The sequence below is a fragment of the Aedes albopictus genome, chromosome 2, assembly GCF_035046485.1.
Source record: "Aedes albopictus strain Foshan chromosome 2, AalbF5, whole genome shotgun sequence".
NCBI lineage: Eukaryota > Metazoa > Arthropoda > Insecta > Diptera > Culicidae > Aedes > Aedes albopictus.
The window spans coordinates 160807264-160828059 of record NC_085137.1 but is presented as its reverse complement, the minus strand read 5'-3'; the positions used below and the strand labels follow the sequence as shown (position 1 = coordinate 160828059).

The 20796-nt window shown below is 40.2% G+C and overlaps 1 protein-coding gene across 4 annotated transcripts in view; it reads right to left on the bottom strand.

Moving 5' to 3' along the window:
- The window catches only part of LOC109405903 (ELAV-like protein 4), a 63963-nt gene extending 54928 nt beyond the window's left edge, over nucleotides 1–9035 (bottom strand). Inside the window, exons 1-2 of one of the 4 annotated variants that reach the window (XM_029859442.2) lie at nucleotides 8792–9029; nucleotides 8275–8623 (exon numbers count right to left, since the gene is read on the bottom strand). The gene's annotated coding sequence lies outside the window, so the exon portion shown is untranslated. Of the gene's footprint in view, nucleotides 1–8274 lie in introns of all 4 variants that reach the window. The other 3 variants (XM_029859446.2, XM_062850651.1, XM_029859443.2) reach the window with 3 other exon arrangements.
- Between the last annotated feature and the right edge of the window lie 11761 nt (nucleotides 9036–20796).

Sequence of the window (20796 nt, the reverse complement as noted above, 5' to 3'; positions counted from 1 at the left end):
TAGGTTCGCCGTAAAGTGCAGCGAGTTCATGGTTCATCCTTCGCTGCCACACACTTTTCTCTTGAATACCGCCATAGATGTTTCAACACTCCAAGTGCTTGTATGTCTTCTTCGTGCATCAGCGTCTTGTACCTGGTGCATTTGGTGCGGGGGTGAATCTTTTTCGACTTCAGATTCTTGTGAAGCCCGTAGTAGGCCCGACTTCCACCGATAATGCGCCTTCGTATTTCACGGCTAACGTAGTTGTCTTCCATTATTAAGGATCCGAGGTAGACCAAGGCCTCTAGCATTTCGAAAGTGCCTCTGTTTAACTTAACACTGCTATCTTGACTTGTACTGCCATTCGCGGTTCCGCCTGCCAGCATGTAATTTATTTTTGACGCAATTGCCATCAGCCCGCCCTTTGCTGCTTTACGTTTGAGGCAGTTCAATTCTGCCAAATGTTGTAGCAATAACATCCATACATACATTACATACATTTATTTGTTCAACATCATTAAGATAAGACATAATCAACAATAGTACGCCACAATACTCGGTTTGTGGCTGCCGCTCTCCATCCTCGGTCGCGCCCGATGCTCGCCAAGTCACGCTCCACCTGGTCCGCCCATCGTGCTCTCTGCGCTCCACGCCTTCTGGTGCCAACCGGATCCGTTGCAAACACCAGCTTTGCAGGGTTGTAGTCTGGCATTCTTGCAACATGCCCTGCCCAACGTATCCTTCCGGCTTTGGCCACCTTCTGGATGCTGGGTTCGCCGTAAAGTGCAGCGAGCTCGTGGTTCATCCTTCTCCGCCACACACCGTTCTCCTGCACACCGCCGAAGATCGTTCTTAGCACGCGTCGCTCGAAAACTCCGAGTGCTTGTAGGTCCTCCTCGAGCATGGTCCATGTCTCGTGCCCGTAGAGGATCACCGGTCTTATTAGCGTTTTGTACATGGTGCATTTGGTGCGTGGGTGAATCTTTTTCGACCGCAGTTTCTTCTGGAGCCCGTAGTAGGCCCGACTTCCGCTGATGATGCGCCTCCGAATTTCTCGGCTCACGTTGTTGTCAGCCGTCAGTAAGGATCCGAGGTAGACGAATTCCTCCACCACCTCGAAAGTATCCCCGTCTATCGTAACATTACTACCCAGACGGATCCGGTCGTTTTCGGTTCCGCCTACTAGCATGTACTTTGTTTTTGAGGCATTCACTACCAGTCCGACCTTTGCTGCTTCGCGTTTCAGGCGGGTGTACAGTTCTGCCACCGTTCCAAATGTTCTAGCGATAATGTCCATGTCGTCCGCAAAGCACACAAATTGACCGGATTTGGTGAAAATCGTTCCCCGGCTGTTGAGCCCGGCTCGTCGCATCACACCTTCCAGCGCGATGTTGAAGAGTAGACATGAGAGTCCGTCACCTTGTCGCAGTCCCCGGCGAGATACGAATGAACTGGATAGTTCACCCGAAACCCTTACGCAGTTTTGCACACCGTCCATCGTTGCTTTAATCAGTCTAGTCAGCTTCCCAGGAAAGCCGTTTTCGTCCATGATTCTCCATAGCTCTGCGCGGTCGATACTATCGTATGCCGCTTTGAAGTCGATGAACAGGTGGTGCGTTGGGACCTGGTATTCACGGCATTTCTGGAGGATTTGCCGTACGGTAAAGATCTGGTCCGTTGTCGACCGGCCGTCGATGAAGCCGGCTTGATAACTTCCCACGAACTCATTTGTTTTAGGTGACAGACGACGGAAGATGATCTGGGATAGCACTTTGTAGGCAGCATTCAAAATAGTGATCGCCCTGAAGTTCTCACATTCCAAATGGTCGCCTTTCTTGTGAATGGGGCAGATTACCCCTTCCTTCCACTCCTCCGGTAGCTGTTCGGTTTCCCAGATCCTGACTATCAGCCGATGCAGACAGGTGGCCAACTTTTCAGGGCCCATCTTGATGAGTTCAGCTGCGATACCATCCTTACCAGCTGCTTTGTTGGTTTTGAGCTGGTGAATGGCATCCTTAGCTTCCCTCAGCGTGGGAGTTGGTTCATTTCCGTCCTCCGCTGCACTGGCGTCGTCGTTCCTTCCGTTGCCGTGGGCTCCCGTGCCTACGTTCTCCACGCCGTTCAGGTGCTTATCGAAGTGCTGCTTCCACCTTTCGATCACCTCACGTCCGTCCGTCAAGAGGCCTCCGTCTTTATCCCTGCATATTTCGGCTCGCGGCACGAAGCCGTTGCGGGATGCGTTGAGCTTCTGATAGAACTTCCGTGTTTCTTGGGAACGGCACAGCAGTTCCATTTCTTCACACTCCGCTTCTTCCAGGCGGCGCTTTTTCTCCCGAAAGAGGCGGGTCTGCTGTTTCCGCTTCTGTTTGTAACGTTCCACGTTCTGTCGAGTCCCTTGCTGCAGCATTACCGCCCTCGCTGCGTTCTTCTCCTCCAAAACCGTTCTGCAATAACATCCATGTCATTTCAATACCATATTTTCAGCTGACTTACTCTCCCTGTTGTACTGACGTAGTCATTTCTCCCGCTGGAGCTTGGGTCACCATGTCTGCGCTCGCCACACCATTCAGGTGCTCATCGAAGTACTGCTCACACCATTCGATCACCTCACCTCCGTCCGACAGGGTCCCCTAGGGGGCTCCTGTCCTTATCCCAGGATATTTCGGCTCGGGGCACGAAGTCGTGGTGGGAAGTATTGAGCAGGGATGGTAAATGTCACAAAAATTTCATTCCGTTGTTTGCTAATTTCACTGCATCTAGTAGAAAATGTAAATCGATGATTATCCATATCTAAATCAGCAATTTGGATTGGTGATGCTTACGAACAGAAATTTACACCGAAAGTGGTGTAAATTTGAAAAATGTTATGACATTTTTTTCATGAAATTCCGTGACATTTTACATCCCTGGTATTGAGCTTCTGATAAAACTTTCGTGTTTCTTAAGAACGGTGCAACAATTCCCTTCGGTTGCACTCTGCTTCTTCCAACTGGCGCTTTTTCAGCCGAAAGAGACGATTCCACGATCGTTCCACGTTTTGCCGGGTTTCACGGCAAATTACCCCTTTCTTCCACACTACTCCGGTAGTTGATCAGTTTCTCAGATCATAACAATCGGTCGGTAGCGACAAATGGTAAACTTTTCCGGGCTCATATTGATTTGATCCAACTCAAGATTCAGAGTTCTAGAAAAAATCTTTCAAGATATAAACTATTCTAATAATATAGGATTTTATCCATAATTATCCATTTTTGTTTTCTCGAAACCCAAAATAAATTTCTCACCCCTTCAATTTTGTTAAATTTTATGATTTATGATTTATGACAGCGTTTCTCAATCTATAGGTCGCTACCCACAGTTGGGACCCATAGATTGAAAAGGTTTAGAAAGCTCTCCTAGGATTTCCCAAGAAATTCCTCATGAAATTGTTTCCAGGATGGGGTTTCTTCAGAAAATCCTCCAGATATTCCTCCAAGAGTCCCTCCAGGGAGTCCTTCAAGAATTCCTCCAGGGATACACTTGGGTTTTTCTGGGATTCTTTCAGAAACAACTCCAAGGATTATTTTATAACCTTTTACAGGAATTATTGAAGGATTCCCTTTGAAATTTTTTTTGAGATTGCTTCCGAGTTTCATACTGGGGTTCCTTCAGGAAACCCTACAGATATTCCTCCACGAGCTCTTCTAAATATTTCTTCAGGATTCCTTCTGCGATTTCTTCAGTACTTCCTCCTGGAGTTCCTGCAGGTAATTCTTCAGGAATCTCGCAAGGGATTTCTCCAGAAATTCCTACAGAAACTCTTCCTCCAAATATTCCTCCGAGAATCATTCTAGAGATTCCTCTGGGAATTCCTATCAACATTCCTCCAGAAATTCCTCTTGAGACTCCTCCAGAAGTTCCTCTAAAGATTCCGCCAGGAATTCCTTCAGGAATTGCTCTAAAAAATCCTCCAGCAAAACTCCTCCAGGAATTCCTCTAGAGATTCCTCCAGGGATTCCTCTACGGATTCCTCCAGGAACTCTCCCAGGGATTCTACCCAGAATCTATTAATGAATTTCTCCAGGGATTATTTCAGGGATTCCTCCAGAAATTGCTTCAGAGATTCCTCCAGGGATTCCTCCAGGGATTCCTGCACGGATTCCTTCAGGAATTCCCCCAAGGCTTTTTCCAGCAATTTCTACAAGAATTCCCCCAGGTAACTTTTTCCCAAAATATATTTAAAATTTTTTCCAGGGATTCTTCAAGATATTCCTCCAGAAATTGCTTCATGGATTCCTCCAGGAATACCTCCAGGGATTCCTGTACGGATTTCTTCAGGAATTCCCCCAAGGCTTTCTTTAGCGATTCAGGTATTTTTCCCAGAATATATTTAAGAATTTCTCCGGGATTCTTCGAGGGATTCCTCCAGGAATCCCCTCTAGGCTTTCTTCAGCGATTCCTACAGGAATAACCCCAGGTATTTTTCCAGAATATATTTAAGAATTGCAGGAGGTATACGACTGGGAGGAAATGTTGAACTGTTGTGGCTTTCTCAGTCTAAGAGCATTGAAACGGGTAGTTTGGCATAGCCCGACGTTTCGGTCCCGTGTATTGGACCTTTTCCAAGGGATAAGCAGTCAACCATCCCTCGTTATGAGGTTTTTGAACGCAGTTTGAGAGTTGGAGCTTCTTGTAATGCCATTTAACATAAAACACATAAATTTTTCTTGTATTTTTTGAGACAACAGCATAGCTTCAGAGATTCCTCCAGGAATTCCTACAGAGATTCCTGTACGGATTTCTTCAGGAATTCCTGCAAGGTTTCCTTCAGCAATTTCTACAGGAATTCCCTCAGGTATTCTTCCCAAAATTTACGGATTTCTTCTGGTATTCCCCCATGGCTTTCTTCAGCGATTCCTACAGGAATTCCCTTAGGTATTTTTCCCAGAAAGAATTTCTCCAGGAATTCTTCGAGGGATTCCTCCAAAAGTTGCTTTAGGGATTCCTCTAGGAATTCCTACAGATATTCGTACAAGAATTCATTCAGACATTCCTACAGGAATTCCTCCAGGCATTCCTCCAACTATCCCTTCAGACGTCTAGGAATTGCTCAAGGGTTTTCTCCAGGAATTTCTTCAAGGATTCTATCAGGAACTCCTCTAGGAATTCCAACAAGAACTCTTCTAGGAATTCCATCAGGAATTCATCCAACCATTACTTCAGGAATTCTTCCACGCGTTCCTCCGGCAATACCTCCAGGTACTCCTCCAGGAATTTCTCCGAAAATTCTTCCAGGATTTGTTTCAAGGATTCCTCCAGGGATTTCCCCTGGAATTTCTCCTGGAATTTATCCAGGAATTCCTTCAGGGATTTCATAAAGAATTCTGCTAGATATTTCTCCAGAAATTCCTACATATTTCCAGCATTTCCTTTAAGTATTTATTCAGGAATTCCATCAGGAATGCCTCTAGGCATACCTCCAGGAATTCTTCAAGAATTTCCACTAGAAACTCCTCAAGAATTCAAGAGATTTCCTCAGAAATTTCTTCAGAGATTCCTTCCAGAATTCCTCTAGGGACTCCTCCAGAAAATCTTCCAGGAATTTTAACAGGAACTCCTCCAGGAATGCCGCCAGGAAACGCCCATGAAATTCCGTCAGCATTTATTCCAAAAACTTTTCGAGGGATTCCTCCAGGCAATTCTTTCAAGCATTCCTCCAGAAGTTCCTCCAGCAATTCCTCTACGGATTCTTTCAGGAATTCCTCCAAGATTCTATTAAGGGATGCACCCAAGAGTTGTTCCAGGGAAGCCTCTAGAAATACTTAAAGATTTTTTGAATTACTTCAAGAATTTCTAGAGAAATTTTCCCAGTGAATTGTATTGGAATTCTGCAAGATAATTTCAGAAGAATACATACAGGAGCCTGGTAATTCTCCAAGAAGTCATCCAGGAATTCTTTCACCAATTTCTCCTAGAAATCCTTTTAGGAGTTCATCCCCGGATTTTTTCATAAATCCTTCCATGGAATCACGAATACCCGCTGCAGCTCACGAAAAGAAATTCAGAATTTTACTCTGGAATTCCATCAGATATGCATGTAATAATTCCTCCAGGGATTTTTCAGTCATTTCTCCAAGCGATTCGTCCAGGAATATCTTCATATGAGTTCTAGGATTTTTCCAAGCATCTCATTATTTGAGACTTCTCCGGAAATATCTCCAGGAAATTCTTCAAGGATTTCTCTAGGGATTCTCTTTATTGATACCTCGGGGTTTCCTCCAGTGAAAGTTTCAAGGTTTTTACGTAAAAACATCCAAGATTTTTTTCAAGGATCTTTCCGGGAATCTCTGCATTGCTGATTAAAGAGGTTGAACAATCCATACCTCAGACCTATATTCGACTATCATTGTGTTCAGCTACTGACACCATTAACCATCCAATGTTCAGCTAATAAGCTCACTGTTCAGCATTCATTGTTACTTGAGCACTGAAGGTTTATTCTTAGAGGAGTACGGATCCAAGACATTCCAAGATCCCATAAAAATCATAGACAAACTGGATGATAAATTCAGAAAGAACTCCAATTAGTCATGGAAGACATTTTCAAAAAACCTTCGGACAGGTTTCCACTATGTTGGAGAAAATATATAGATATATAGAAGCAACCATAAGTACAGGGGATAGACAAAATGATCGGGACAGGTAAATATTCACTTTTCAAAAAATGTTCAACTAGCTGTAACTTTTCGAAAAGTGCATCTAATATTCTCAAATTTTCACTATAAGTTTATCAACTAGCTGTGTATCAGTGGTCCAAATTTGGGAAAGATCGTGCTATTTTCCACGAAGTTATAAAAACTCTGAAAAAAGGGATAATTATCCGATAGCCAACTTTGAGCTGTTATATCTCCGGATTCAATGAACTGATTTCAATGAAATTTTGACCAATCATGACGTATATAATGAACTCCAAAAAACGTTTAACTTAACTTGAAATTTTTAACAAGGAAAAAGTTACAGCAATTTCATTTATTTCACGATTTTTTAGTAAATTGATCTATTTTTTAATATGCATTCCATTACTTTCTCAGTTTGGCTATGTTGTTATTTCCCTTCAAAACACATTTATATATAAGTCATTTAGAGGGAAATTAAAAGAACTATAATTTGCATCTCAAATTTTGAAACGATGTTGAAGTTTTGGATAATTTAGTGTTGTATTAGAGAAATAATCTAACCGTTATAATTTTCTGTCGTGCTAAGAATTTTAAGTTATGTCAAAATATTTTCAAAGCTCGTTATATAAGTCATTAATGGTCAAAATTTCATTGCATTCGGTTCATTGAATACGGAGATATAACAGCTCAAATTTGGCTATTGGATAATTAAACCTCTATTTTATTTTTATACCTTATTGTCGAATAGCCCGATCTATCCCAAATTTTATGCCTGTCCCGATCATTTTGTCTATCCCCTGTATTTATTCAAAAAGTCAGTCAAAATATTTCAATATGAGGTATTTTATGAAAATACATGCTGGTGGGTCACCAAATTCTGTGACAATCAAAAGAGGGTCGTAAGCTGAAAAAGTTTGAGAACCCCTGTATTAACGTGTATTTTAACAATGAGCTAATTCCCTCAAAGTTATTTTTTATTGTTAAAAGAAGAAAAACATAAATTAAATCTTCAAAACCTCATATTTTTTGTGACTTTGGAAAAAATAAATATTCTAAAAATTTATTCAAAATTTAATTTGTGAGATTCATAAAAACGATTGAAAATCGGAAAATATTCTATAAAAGTTATAATTGAAATTGAAGATTCTAAAATGGAGTACAATTTAGTGGAAGAATTGTTCGTTTCTAAAATTGATACAACCAAAACAATCCAGAATACAAACTTCTTTTCAAATACAGGTTTCCACTCGAAGAAGTTAAGCTGCGGTGCAACGCATCAGATTCACTTTCAAAATCATTGAAATGCTCGACATTTAATTTACACTTCCAATAGCGTAAAAACCAATAATATATCGCAGCTGCCCCACAAAATGCCAACAGCTGTTCTCATCTAGCGTGTCCCCCCATCATCACACACCGACTGTTACATGCAATCCAAAAAATCCGCTTCATGTCGAATGTGTAGAATGTATAAATTTAACCTCTCGCCATCGCCGTCGTCGTCTTAACGCAATATAATGCCACCGATATCTTCCTCTCTCGGTTTTTGGGGGCCACACTTTTCGGAGATTTTCCACCGAAAAATTCCTCTCAGCCACACGGCGGCAAAATTTCAATGCACGATAAAAATAAAACTCACCTACAATAATAAACAAGTCTCAAACAAAAGTTATAAATAATGCTATTTTTAGCCCGAACGTTGAATATTCCAACTTCTCGTTGAGCCGATTCTGTTGGCTCTCTCTCTCTCTTCCTTTATTTAAAATAATATTTGCACTAATTTCTCACTCGGTTTCGGCGGCGTCAGCTTCAACTTTTGCTTCTTTATCAAAACTTTGACGGGCACGAGTTGAACTTTTGGTTTACATAACACTGCTGGGGTTTTTCAGAACCGAATAATATAACACTTCGCAGCGTAAATTAAATAATTCATAATTCCAGAGAAAGAAGCGAAGAATTGCACCGTTATTTTTAAACTTTCCAGCAAACTGTTGAAGAAAATAACCCACCACGATTTTCACGTTCTTGCCGTTTGGAATACGTTGGTTGGGATGTCTCAGACTTCCGGTGTTGCTGTTGGTGTGATTCACACGCGGAAGGGAAATTCCAGCGCAAAAATTTCCCTCGAAAAATTCGCACAAAAGAAACTAACAAACCAGAAAGCGCCAGGAAGAACAATTACGAACAACGAACGCAAAGAAGACGGGAAAAGCAATAATGGAAAACAATCGAATCAACCGATGGCGGCAAACGAAAAGAAAAACGAACGAACGAAACCGAAACCGAAACGAAACGCAAAAGGAAAAAAGAAATCGAGAGACCGCGAAAAACCGAACGCGCACGCAACTGAGCTGTTCACTGGGCGGACGTCGAAACAAAATTGAGGCGGAAAAGTATGAATTTTCCCGACGTGCCCCCCTCTATGATGGCTCTGGCTGGGCCGGTTGGGCGATATGTGTAAGGTACTGGTGTGTGCTTTACATAGTTAGTTACATGCGGGAGAAGGTGGATACGCTACAAATAGGGGGAACAGGCAGACTGACAGACGGTACTAAACCACATCATGTGAAGGAGTAGTAATCCATCGCAGTATGGATGACACTTTGTTAGACTGGTTGGGGGAATTATTTCTATAATAAAAATAATTGGACAAATAACTAAGGCTTTGTTCAACGATTCAAACGATAAAATCCCAATCATAAGAATGCCATCGACTGCTCAACAGGATTACCACAACCATACTAATTCCATGTTACCCAACAAATACTACTGCTGTACAATGGATGAACAAACGAATAAAATTTTAGCTGAATAAGCTGTTATTCAGTTATCATTGTTACTTGAATATGCCTGATTGATCAGTCAAAGAGTTATGATAATTAATCTCGATACAATAGCATATACTTAAAAGAAGGGAAATTTTTTGATGATATTGTTAGCAACTACGATGTCAACAATCGCTATAACAGCATAACTCGAAAGAAAAGCCCTTGTTTGAATATGGAGAAATCAAGTGAAATGATACTACACACTCATTTGAGAGTCACTTGTTCGCCTTTTGTTTTTTTTCGGTAAAAGTTCGAATTACAGAAGTTCAGCACAGTTTTACCAAAGGTCATCTATTTTTTTTTTTTATCGAACATTCGGTAAACATTGCTGATGATTCGGTAGAGTTTACCGAACGTTCGGTATTTTTTTTGCCGAACTTCTATAATGTTTTGCTGAATATTCGGTATTCTGAACTTTTACCGAAAATAGAAAAGCTGAATACGGTACTTTATTTTAAGGACAAACGTCTTGACATCCCGCTACAACAGTGCATCAAAACTTCAAACGCACAAATCTCAAGAAGCAAGCTTCACACAACTGGGCATTTTATTATTCTGTTCTTGCTCACTTGTAATAAGCTTAAAATAAGAAGATTAGGTGCGCTGGTTTTGTTTACGAAGAAATGTGTGCCCTCAAAATCGTGAGTAGGTGCCAAAGTCGGCCATTGTGACGGCCATTTTGGGATTCTAACAAGTCTGTCGTTAAGGGTCTGTCTATTAATTACGTAAGATAATTTTTACGATTTTTCGACACCCCCTCCCCCCCTTGTAAGATTTTTTTGTATGAGAACCCACATTTTTTGTATGGCGCGTAAGATTTCTCAAACCCCCCCTCCTCCCATAAACCCTTACGTAATTAATGGACAGCCCCTAAGTGTGTAGTCATATTTCGTGTAATTGTGTGGCCCATATAGCCGAAGCGGTCTACGCGGGACTACAACAAGATCGTGTTGAGGGTGCCCATGATTTTTTTTAATGATGAAAAAATTGTCTTCACTTCCTTTTGCATAGAATATCTTTGTGCCCGTCACAAAAATGGCCATTGGTTAAAGAAGCTCTCAGATAGTAACTGTGGAAGTGCTCATCGAACACTTAGGGGAAGGTGGGGTAATATGCACCCCCTAAGCAAACGTGGCCCTATAGCTAAGATTAAGGTGATTTTATGGGTGTCTTGCGTTTTGAAAGTTAGTTTACGTATTTGACTAAGAGACGCCAATTTTTGGTCCGCGTGATATCAATTTTACCGAACCAAATTAACAATTTAAAAAAGTGTTACATTTTGGGTGCTGAAAAACTGTTGGGGGCAAAACGCACCTTGAGGTGGGGCAATATGACCTCTGGCATTTTCCGCTTTGAATTCTTATGAAATACCAGGCGGCTCCATCTTACTATTTATGGCAGCAAATGGAAGGTGTAGGAGGCGGATGGTAGTTAAGTTGATTCCGTATAATCAGCGCGCAATTGGTTAAATTGCGTGCGCTCCAAATTAGACAATCTTTCCAAATGTGGAAAATCATCGTTTTCCACGCTTTTCATTCGAATTTTCTTTGCATTCTTGGGCTTGCCCGGCTCAATTTTTCGTCTAGTTTGCTTGCATCGGATGGAACTTCACTTATATAATGAAATAGCGTGAGAGCGTTTTGCCCCGGGGGTGCGTATCACCCCAGGTTACCCTACTTGAGAAGCGAGATTTATTCTAGTTGGGACGTTAAGTAAAAAAAAGAAGAAGTAATTTTCGTAGATATTTTTATTTTTTAGAACAAACTCAACCTTACTACTCATTTCGGATTACGTACATAAGGTTGTAACGCGAAAGGCTGAAATAACAAAACGCGGAATAAAATAAAGCTGAATTACGAAAGGCTGAAATATCGGGAAGTAATACCCAAGCAGCACAAATGGCACAGAAGAATGGTCACAGCGCCAGCACAGGTTTTTGATTGCACAGAATCTACAGTTATTTGATTCCATCCCAATACTAGAAAAACTTGGCATTAACTCGTGTGCAACGAAAATCCTGCGCTACTGCGACTCATTTGTGACAACTGTACAATTGTTTGTCAGCGCAATCAATTCCATTCTATGTATGGTTGATGTCCTACATAACAACGATAGTATTCCTCAGTCTCTTTTTGTGTTCGTTGGCATGCGTCATTACCCTTTTTACTAAGCACAAGCTCTTGTGATGCGTTCGATTCCTGTTCCAGCCAGTAACTTCTCGTAATGGTAATTTCCTTGACTTCTATGGGCATGGTATCTTCGTGAAAGCCAGACGATATCCAGCTTTCCACGCTCGCCATAATGGCGGCAGCTATAAAATTTTTGACTAGATCTGTGCCCCACACTGAACTGAAATTTTAGAAAAAACTTTCTCAGCAAGCCTTGGGCTTGCATTGTTGATTTGGCTGTCATCCATTTTTTGCCTTTCTCGCACAACAAAGTTTTTTCAATCAGTTTTGCCAAAAATTATATTATATTTTATTTTATTTCTTGATAATTTATTTTCTATTTTAGGTTAAGAAATACATGAAATTCTCATCGGAAAATCAAACCAACATTTCAGAGCGCACCTTTGGAATCCCGTGAACTTCACTTTTTGCTCCGAGCACTTTGGCAGTTGATTTTGCCAGCGGTATAATCATGAGTGGGAACTGAATTATCCAACCAATTTCCGAGTTCCAGAGGGAAAAATTCCGAGCCAGTGGCAACTAATGGCATACATGACATCTGCAACTCCAAGCCTATTTGAATCCTGTACCCATAGTCACTGCGTACGGGTTTTTAACTTTCTATGGTCAAGGTAGATGGGAAAATACTGAATATTTAACAAACTCGTTCCATGTGCTACATATACGTCGGGGTTGCCAACACACCAAATGCGGTGTGGAAGCCGGCCATTCCTCGTATGTGATTAAATTGTTAAATAAATGTCTAGCATAGACTGACGGAATTTTCCATTTCTGGCTATTCAGTTGCAGTCAGCAGAAAATCTCCAGAGTCAAGGTCCACAGTCGTAATCAGGAGGCCAAGCCAAAAAACCCCAAAAAAAAGCCGAAAAAGTCGAAAAAACCCGGTAAAACCCGCAAATAGTTTGTGAGTTTTAGCGACTTTTTTGGGCGTTTATCAGCTTTTTTTGAGGTTTTTTGGCTTAGCAAAACTAGTTTCGCTCCCCCCGGTCGTAATACTTACTATGATTACGCCATCATAGAAACATGTTAGGAGTCATGTCAAAATAAGAGTTGAAAATCCGAATAATTATACAGGGGCTCGGTGTAAAAGGGCTTTTCCTGATACTGACGGGCATATTCGTGTTGTCACGGTATGTACCAAGGATGGTAGCTTCGACACCGGCATCACTAAGGTCTGTTCCATGCCTGTATCAATAAGCACTATACGAATGTTTCGCCTCGGACTCCGGGTCACCAAATCGATGATGTACAAAGATCAATCCGTCAGTCTACAATTGGTCAAAGGTCAAGTATCGTCTATATAATCGTTCAAGTCCCTCGTCTTGGTAAAAGATGACACTGAAGCAATTCTGTTCAGTATGGGAGATAGCATTTATTCCCACTCTGGTGCACCCTCGTTGACCACTTGGTCATCGCCAAGCAAAGTTTCGCCGGACCGGATCCTGGACATCTATGCATTTTACAAGATATTTATTATGACGTTCTTCTCTTCTTAACACGCCACGTCGTGCCGCGGGAAGGTGGCAATCCAGAAGCACGTTATGCCGATGCGATGGGAGGATACTGAAGTCCGGCGCCCAGCCAGTTACTAGTCGATTGATTCTTCCGAATGAGCAGTATGTGTGTTGGTCTAAAATTGTGCTGCTGTGATGATGTTTCCATGAGTAGCGTTGGACATTTTGCACAATAATTCGATAGGCTTCTAAGCAAGGAAAATTCCGTATTGGTAATTCTACGATTCTAATCCTAAAATATGAAGAAATTATTAAATGGAAAACGTAAAACAAACTTTAAAACAACTTTTTGGGGGCAATTCTGATCTTTTGACAGCTAATAATTATTTTCTGAATATCAAAGTTTGCTGAGATTGTTTTCCGAGTATTTCAGTTCAGTGCGTGGGGCACACATCTTGTCAAATTTTTTATGGCATCCGCCATTATGGCTAGCGTGAAAAGCTGGATACGAATACAAAATGAAAATGGCGAAGAAAACTCAACTATGAAGCTGAGAAACAATCTGTGTCTCAGTTGATGAGATAAAGTTACGCCAAGGTGAGATAAAGTGCTGTAACTATTTACGTAGATTTTTTGCACTTTCAGCCTTTTCAATTTTCAGCCATTTGTAACGTCAGCCTTATATAACAATTTCACAATTTCAGCCTTTCGTATTCGGCCTTTCGTGCATTCAGCCTTTTATGATTCAGCCTTATATTAGTGTCCCCTGATTTCATGCTTTTTTGCTTTCAGCCTTCTGTGATTTCAGCCTTTCGTGTTCAGCCTTATGTGCATTCAGGTTTTTGTAATTCAGATTTATGTAAGCTTTCCGTAACAACAAGCGCAACAAAGCCAAGCAAATTTCCATCACGAAAAGTTTCTGGATTGGCCGGGAATGAAACCGGTCACGCTCAGCATGGTATTTATGAATTCCCGTACACTTAGCGCTTTGGCTATTTGGGTCACACAATTACACAAAATGTGACTAATGTTATTTCAATCGGTAATATATCCTTTTACGAACAAGGCTTTCTTTCCGAGTTATGCTAATAATTGTTGGCATCATTCACTTCTTTTGAAATAAGGCTATTCTTTTGAGAACACAATGGGCTTGATATGATCTTGAGAACGACTGTTTTTAATTGACGGCGTCGAATTACCATTTCAGATTTTTTGTGAATTAATCCTTTTGTTATTTTAAGCCTTTCGAGTTTTGAACGGTTTGTTATTCAGCCTTTGTTAGCACCCTCAGGAAGTTTCTCCAGGAATCTCCCCACACACTTAGAAAAAAATACGGATTACGGTAAAATCTCAGTAATTTGCATCTGTCAAAAGGGTATTTCTTCAGAGAAATTTCTTTATAGAACTTCCAAGAATTCCTTCAGTTGAGATTTAGGTAAAAAAATACCGAACACGATTAGCTGTGTATGCATGATTTTTTTCGGCGGTGAGTTTGGCGAGTCAAGAATCGTGCGTAAAACAACTCAACCATGATATTTGGGAATTTGAGTTTTTAACAACACTGATCTGGGTGATAATTTTTTAGTTACACACTTAGAAAAAATCACCGACATCGGAAATCTCAACCGTTAAATTTGTTTCACAGGAGAAATTCGGTAAAGCTGGCAATTTTTACCGAACTTTGCTAGAGTTTGACAGATAAACGATAAGATTTTACCGAAATTTGGTATTTTTACAGAATTTCGCCAAAAATCCGTTACCGAACGCTCAACAATGAGATTTCGGTAAAAATTAATAAACGCAACTAGCCGTGTAGGAAACAAAAAAGAAAGTCCAGTGAAACTTTTTGTTCTCAAGTAAATGTTTTTGTTGAAATAGCGTGCAATTGGAGTTCTTGGAAAGTTTTGTTTTTAAGTAATCTCAAGACGAATTTTCTGATGAAAGCCCACCAAGTTTCCTGAAAAATATCTGGAGGAATTTCCGAATGGGTCTATGCAAGATTTTACAAAAGAATCCCTGAATGGATCCCTGGAAAATTTCTAAAGGAATTCATGGAGGTATTACTGAAGAAATCTTAGGAATGATTTTTAAAGGATCCCATCTAAAAATTCCTGGAGGTTTAAAAAACCTCTTCTGGAGCTTCTTCAGACTCTAGTTTAATTTAAAAACATTTCACTAATACTTCACTTTTGCAAAAGAAAATAAAAAATGAATAACTCTTTTAAAGAAAACTAGAAAGGACGAGCAAATTCCTTTTAATTCTACTACTGTGCTTATCTTCGGACAGATAGGCCTATTTCGTCTGTGACTTACAGACTTCTTCAGTGTCAAGTGCTCGACTGTAAGTAATAGTAAAGCACTTCTGGAGGTTTTATTGAAGCATTTCATGGAATAATTTCTGAAGAATTCTCTGGAAGATTTTCTAAAAATATTCCTGGAGGAAGGTCTTAAGAATGCCAGTGCAGATTTTTCCATGAAATCTTTGGAGAAATTTGTGTAGGGAACCTCCAATAGAATAATGCCAGAAAAAAAAACTGCAGGAAACTACTCTGGAGAAATTTTTAGAGGACTGCATGGAAGAGTTTCTAAGGAAATTAATAGAGATTTTTTAAAGAATCCCTGGAGGAAATTCTCAAGAAACCCATGCACTCTAGAATGGATGATTTCCATACCTGCAGCTAGTGGTCAAGCAAGACCCCCTAACTATTTCTTCTCTGACAAAGCTGAAATTATAGCAAATAATTAAACATGTTTCTTAAAAAATTTTCAAAATATGTACTATTTTGCGAAAATTCGCAAACTTTTATTCAATTTTGATTTTGACACCGTGAATCTCTGAAACTAGAGCTTGTAGAGATTTCAAATTTTGGATTCCTCTAAACGTAAGTATGCGCAATATATACAAAATTAGGGAGAAAATGATTTGAAAAACATGTCTTTTTTTCGATTTATGACCGTCTGGAATCCTATATAGTGCGATCAAGTATCTGGTGGCAAACTGTAAATTTCCATTGGGAGAACCACAAGAAGGCAAATGTTAGTTCGATCAAACTGCACAGAATCTTCTAAATCATGATTTCTCAAGAGGTGGAGTAGTTTAACCACTTGGACAATAACACAAAAACTTTATGTTTTTACGTTTCAAACAGATCAAATTACAGACTTCGGTAGTATAATGAGTCGGTTACCGAAGCTTCAGCTAAATATTTCACCGTCTTCGATGATGTTTGTGATTTACAGATCAATTGGTTTCAATTGACAGCTCGACGACGTTCTACAGAAAATCTTGTTTAACCCTTATGTGGCCGACAGGGTACCCAGGTACCCAGCGCCCATTTGAAAAGCACGGTGTAGAAAAAAGCAACAAATCTGTCGGACACATAACGGTTAACGATGCACTGTCAAAATCCAAGGTAATTTTGTGAATTACCTTTGATTTCGATATTTTATTTACCGAATTCACCGAACTCTTATCGTCTGTTTATTGCGGAGATTCCACCTGTTTAGACTCCTGCGCGAAAATTAGTTGCGTGGATTTTTTGCGTGGGCGTGGATATAAAACCAGACCGCGTCCTGGTGAATATTTTACGCTGTGTTGTTAGCTACACATTTGGTGATAGTTTTGCATTGTAAACAAACATTTATAACGCAGCTACGCTGAAAATGAGCCTAATAATTTATTTGCGTTGGAATCTATAAATTTTCACAACGGGCAATACCTATGTACGGAACTGTGAAAAAACCTCAAAAAAAAAATGGAGCTTGCTGAGAAAAACCGACAATTACTCAAGCGATTCCGTTTGAGGTCCATACCTACAGCATTAAGCAACGAAATTCGTTAACTTGATTCAACCTTTTTTTCTATACGGCATGCTTACGTTATCTCAAGGTTCATGCAAACTGACAACGAACTGGAAAATATCAGAAAAAAATGTTTGATTAAATAAAAATCCATAGAACTCACACAAAAATCACTAGAGAAATCCTTGGCGTATTCCCGAAAGAGTCCATGGAAGAATTCCTGAAGCTATTCTCGTAAAAGTCTTGAAACTTTCACTGGAGGAAGGTATTCCTAGAGGAATTCTGGGAACGGAATCCCTGAAGACATTTATGGAGAATTTCGAGGACGCATTCGTGGAGAACTGTCAAATAAAGAAATCCTTGAGACAAATCGATAAATTAACCTGAAAAATTTACTGAAAGAAAGAAGCCCGGAAAAACTCTATTTGGAATCCATAGAGACATTTCTGGACGATTCGCTAAATGTATTCTAAAAGAAATTTCTAGAGGAATTAAAGAAGGAATTCCTGGTGCAATCCTTAAAGAAATTCCGAGATGAATTACAGGAAGAATTCTGAAACAGTCTGCCCTGGATGAACTTCTAAAGGATTCTGCGAATAACAGTCTGAAAGAATCCCAGGAGGAATTATTGTAGAAATTCCGTAAGTCAGGTTCTGAAAAAAAACTGTAGCAGGAATATTCCTTCGGAAATTCCTGATTTTTTTTAATAAACTCCTTGGAGAAATTCCATGAATATCAATAAAAACTGGTTATAGAAAAACATCGAAACATTCCGGAGGCTGTTGCTGAAGGATTTCTAGAATTTCTGAATTTCAGAAGGGATCTCAAAAAAGATTTCTGAAGAATTGCAAGAAAAATTCCATCAAGAATCTCGATAGGAATTTCTGAAGAAATCCCATGAAGAATTGTGAAAGAATCCTTTGAGGAACTCCTGAAATAAATCCAGTAGGAGCTCTGAAGGATTTTTTAAGAATTCCCTGGAGAAAGCCTGTAAGAATTCCTGAAGGAATCACTGGATAATTTCTGAAATAATCCATAAGGAATTCTTGAAAGAATCCCTATAAGCAAAAAATCTTATAAGCAAGTTCCTGAAGGAATCCCAGCAGAAGTTTGTGAAAGAATCTCGAGATGTTCCATGAGGAATTCTTGAGGGAATACCAAGAAAAGTTCGTGAAGCAATCTTGGAGAAATTTCTGAAATAATTCTTGGAACAGTTCTTGAAAGAGTTCCAACAAGGAATCCTCAGGAAATCCCTAGAGAAATTACTGAGGGAAACCCTAAAGGAATTCCTGGAGCAATCTATGGAAGAACTTCTGAAGAAACCCCAGATCTCAGAAGCAAACCCAGGAGCAATTCCTAAGGAAACACAAAAGAGATTTCTAAACGAATCCATGGGAGAATGTCTAAAAGCATCTCTGGAAAAAAAATCTGAAGATATCCAGGTTTGGGGCTGTCCATTTATTACGTAAAGGGATTTTCACGATTTTTCGACACCCCCACCCCCCCTTGTAAGATTTTTTGTATGAGAACCAAAATATTTTTGTATGACGCGTAAGATTTCTCAAACCCCCCCCTCCCCCCATAAACCCTTACGTAATTAATGGACAGCCCCTTTGCAGTCATTTTTGGACGAACTATTGATGGTATCCTTGGATAAACTCCTGAATGATTCTCTATCTAATTTGTTGAAGAAATTCCTGGATTCATTTTGCAATATTTACTGCTAGAATTTGTGAAACAATTGCTGAAAGAAATTCCTGCGAGATTCCTAAAATAATTTCACCAGCGATTCTTCTATACCAGGGATTTATCCTTGATTCCTCCAAGGTCCTTTTTTTTCTTCTAGTGATTCCTCCCAGAGTGTTGCAATGGATTTTTCCAATGGTTTCTCTAGGGATGCCTCCAAGAATTTTCCCAAGAATTCCTCCAGAATTTTCTCGAGGAACTTGTCATGGAGTTCTCCTAGGAATGTCTCCATGGCGTCCTCTGGAAATTATTCCAGAGACTCTTCAGCGCAATCTTCTAGGGATATCTCCAGGAAAATTCACTACATGCACAATGGAGGGGTTTTGGGAGATAAACCCATCCCCAGTGCTGAAAAATTCATTTCGTCATATCCAAATTCAACTACCTACAGCTCATTTTGCAAGCTGAACCTGAGAATATGGTATATGGAAAACTTGTGCGGCTAGACCAGTTCTGCAAGAAAGTCACGGAAAAACCGCTATTTTTCGAATATTTAAGGTAAATGTCACGGACTACCTTCGAAAAATGCCAATGATATGGGCCATCCCATTAGTGATACACAAGGCGACCCTCCGCCCTCTGCCAAAATTAGGAAAACCCCGCACTTGTCGCATTTTGTGTGCACGGATCTGTTTCACTTATTAGGTACACATTTCAATACGCAACAGTTTCAGCCAAATCATTGAATTCAATCGCTGAAAAGATGTCACTCAATCATTGCAAGGTTTTTCTTTCTATTTCTTATATTTGACAATTCAACAGAAATGTCTTAAAACCCTCCTAGAATGATAGGTTTTACGCATCACGATGGCGTATACTACACGTTCAACGTGCTCGTCTGGGTCATATTAACACTAATATCTTACTATGGTTAAGAAAAGGATTACTTCAAAAACTCAGGTAAAAAAACCATTGTATCAGTAATTCCATCAGAAATCCTGGTCTCTTTACTGTATCCTATTAAAAAATAAGCGAATTCGGTATATGATTGATTCTTTTTTTCTCAAAGTATCATTAGTTTCACAAGAATCTGCTCGGCTGGTACTACAAGACTAAATCCTAAAGATTTGTCCAAGATTGGCGTTCACCTAGGGTTTCCCAGGTAATGGACGTCCTGTCTAGCGTTAAACTGCCGTTGATCCCTTTCAATAGGAAACACGTTGTGCAACCGTGTGTGTGAACTGCTTGAATGAATATGTACTGCCACCGCACCACATAGACGCAATGGGAAAGCCAAGCTTAAAATATGGTGTATTTTTTAGCTGTATATCGTCTATATGAGCTTAGCGTCATGCGTGTCTGCACTATTTTTCACCTTTTCTTGTTTATTACATCTGCCGTTGGAGCTTCACGCCCAGTGAAAAAAGGGTTCTTCGTATATGCATAGTATGATAGTGCAAATTGTTTTTTGTACATAATAGGGTATATCGGTTTCCTTATTAAGCATATTGCTCCCATTTCCGTCATACTAAAAACAAAGCACTTTTTGTTTCTTTTTCTGTATTTTTGATTACAAGTAAACTTGCAGAATTTGTAAATTTAAGAAAAATATAGGTGCCATTATAGAATGATAATAGATTTGAAAAGTAGATCCGGCATTCTTGCAACATGCCCTGCCCATCGTATCCTTTCCCGGATTTGGCCACCTTCTGGATGCTAGGGTCGTCGTAGAATGCTGCATGATCGTGATACATTCTTCGCTACCACGCACCGTTATCCTGCATACCGCTAAAAATGGTCCTAGGCATCCGACGATTCTCGAACACTTCGAGTGCTTGCATGTCCTCCTCGAACATATTTCAGTTCTTGTGTCCGTACAGAACTACCGGTCTTACATATTAGCGTTTTATACATGGTGCATTTGATGCTTGGTTGAATCTTTTTAGACCGCAGCTTCTTCTGGACCCCGTAGTAGGCCCGACTTACACTGACGATGCGCCTTCGAATTTTACGACTCACGTTGTTGTCAGCCGTCAGTAAGGATCCGAGGAAGACGAATTCCTCCACCACCTCGAATGTATTCCCGTCTATCGTAACATTACTGCCCAGATGGATCCGGTCGTGTTCAGTTCCGCCCACCAGCATGTCCCAAGTAGCACACAAGTCGCAAAGGAGTGTCGACAGCGTAGGTTTTTGGTTGGAC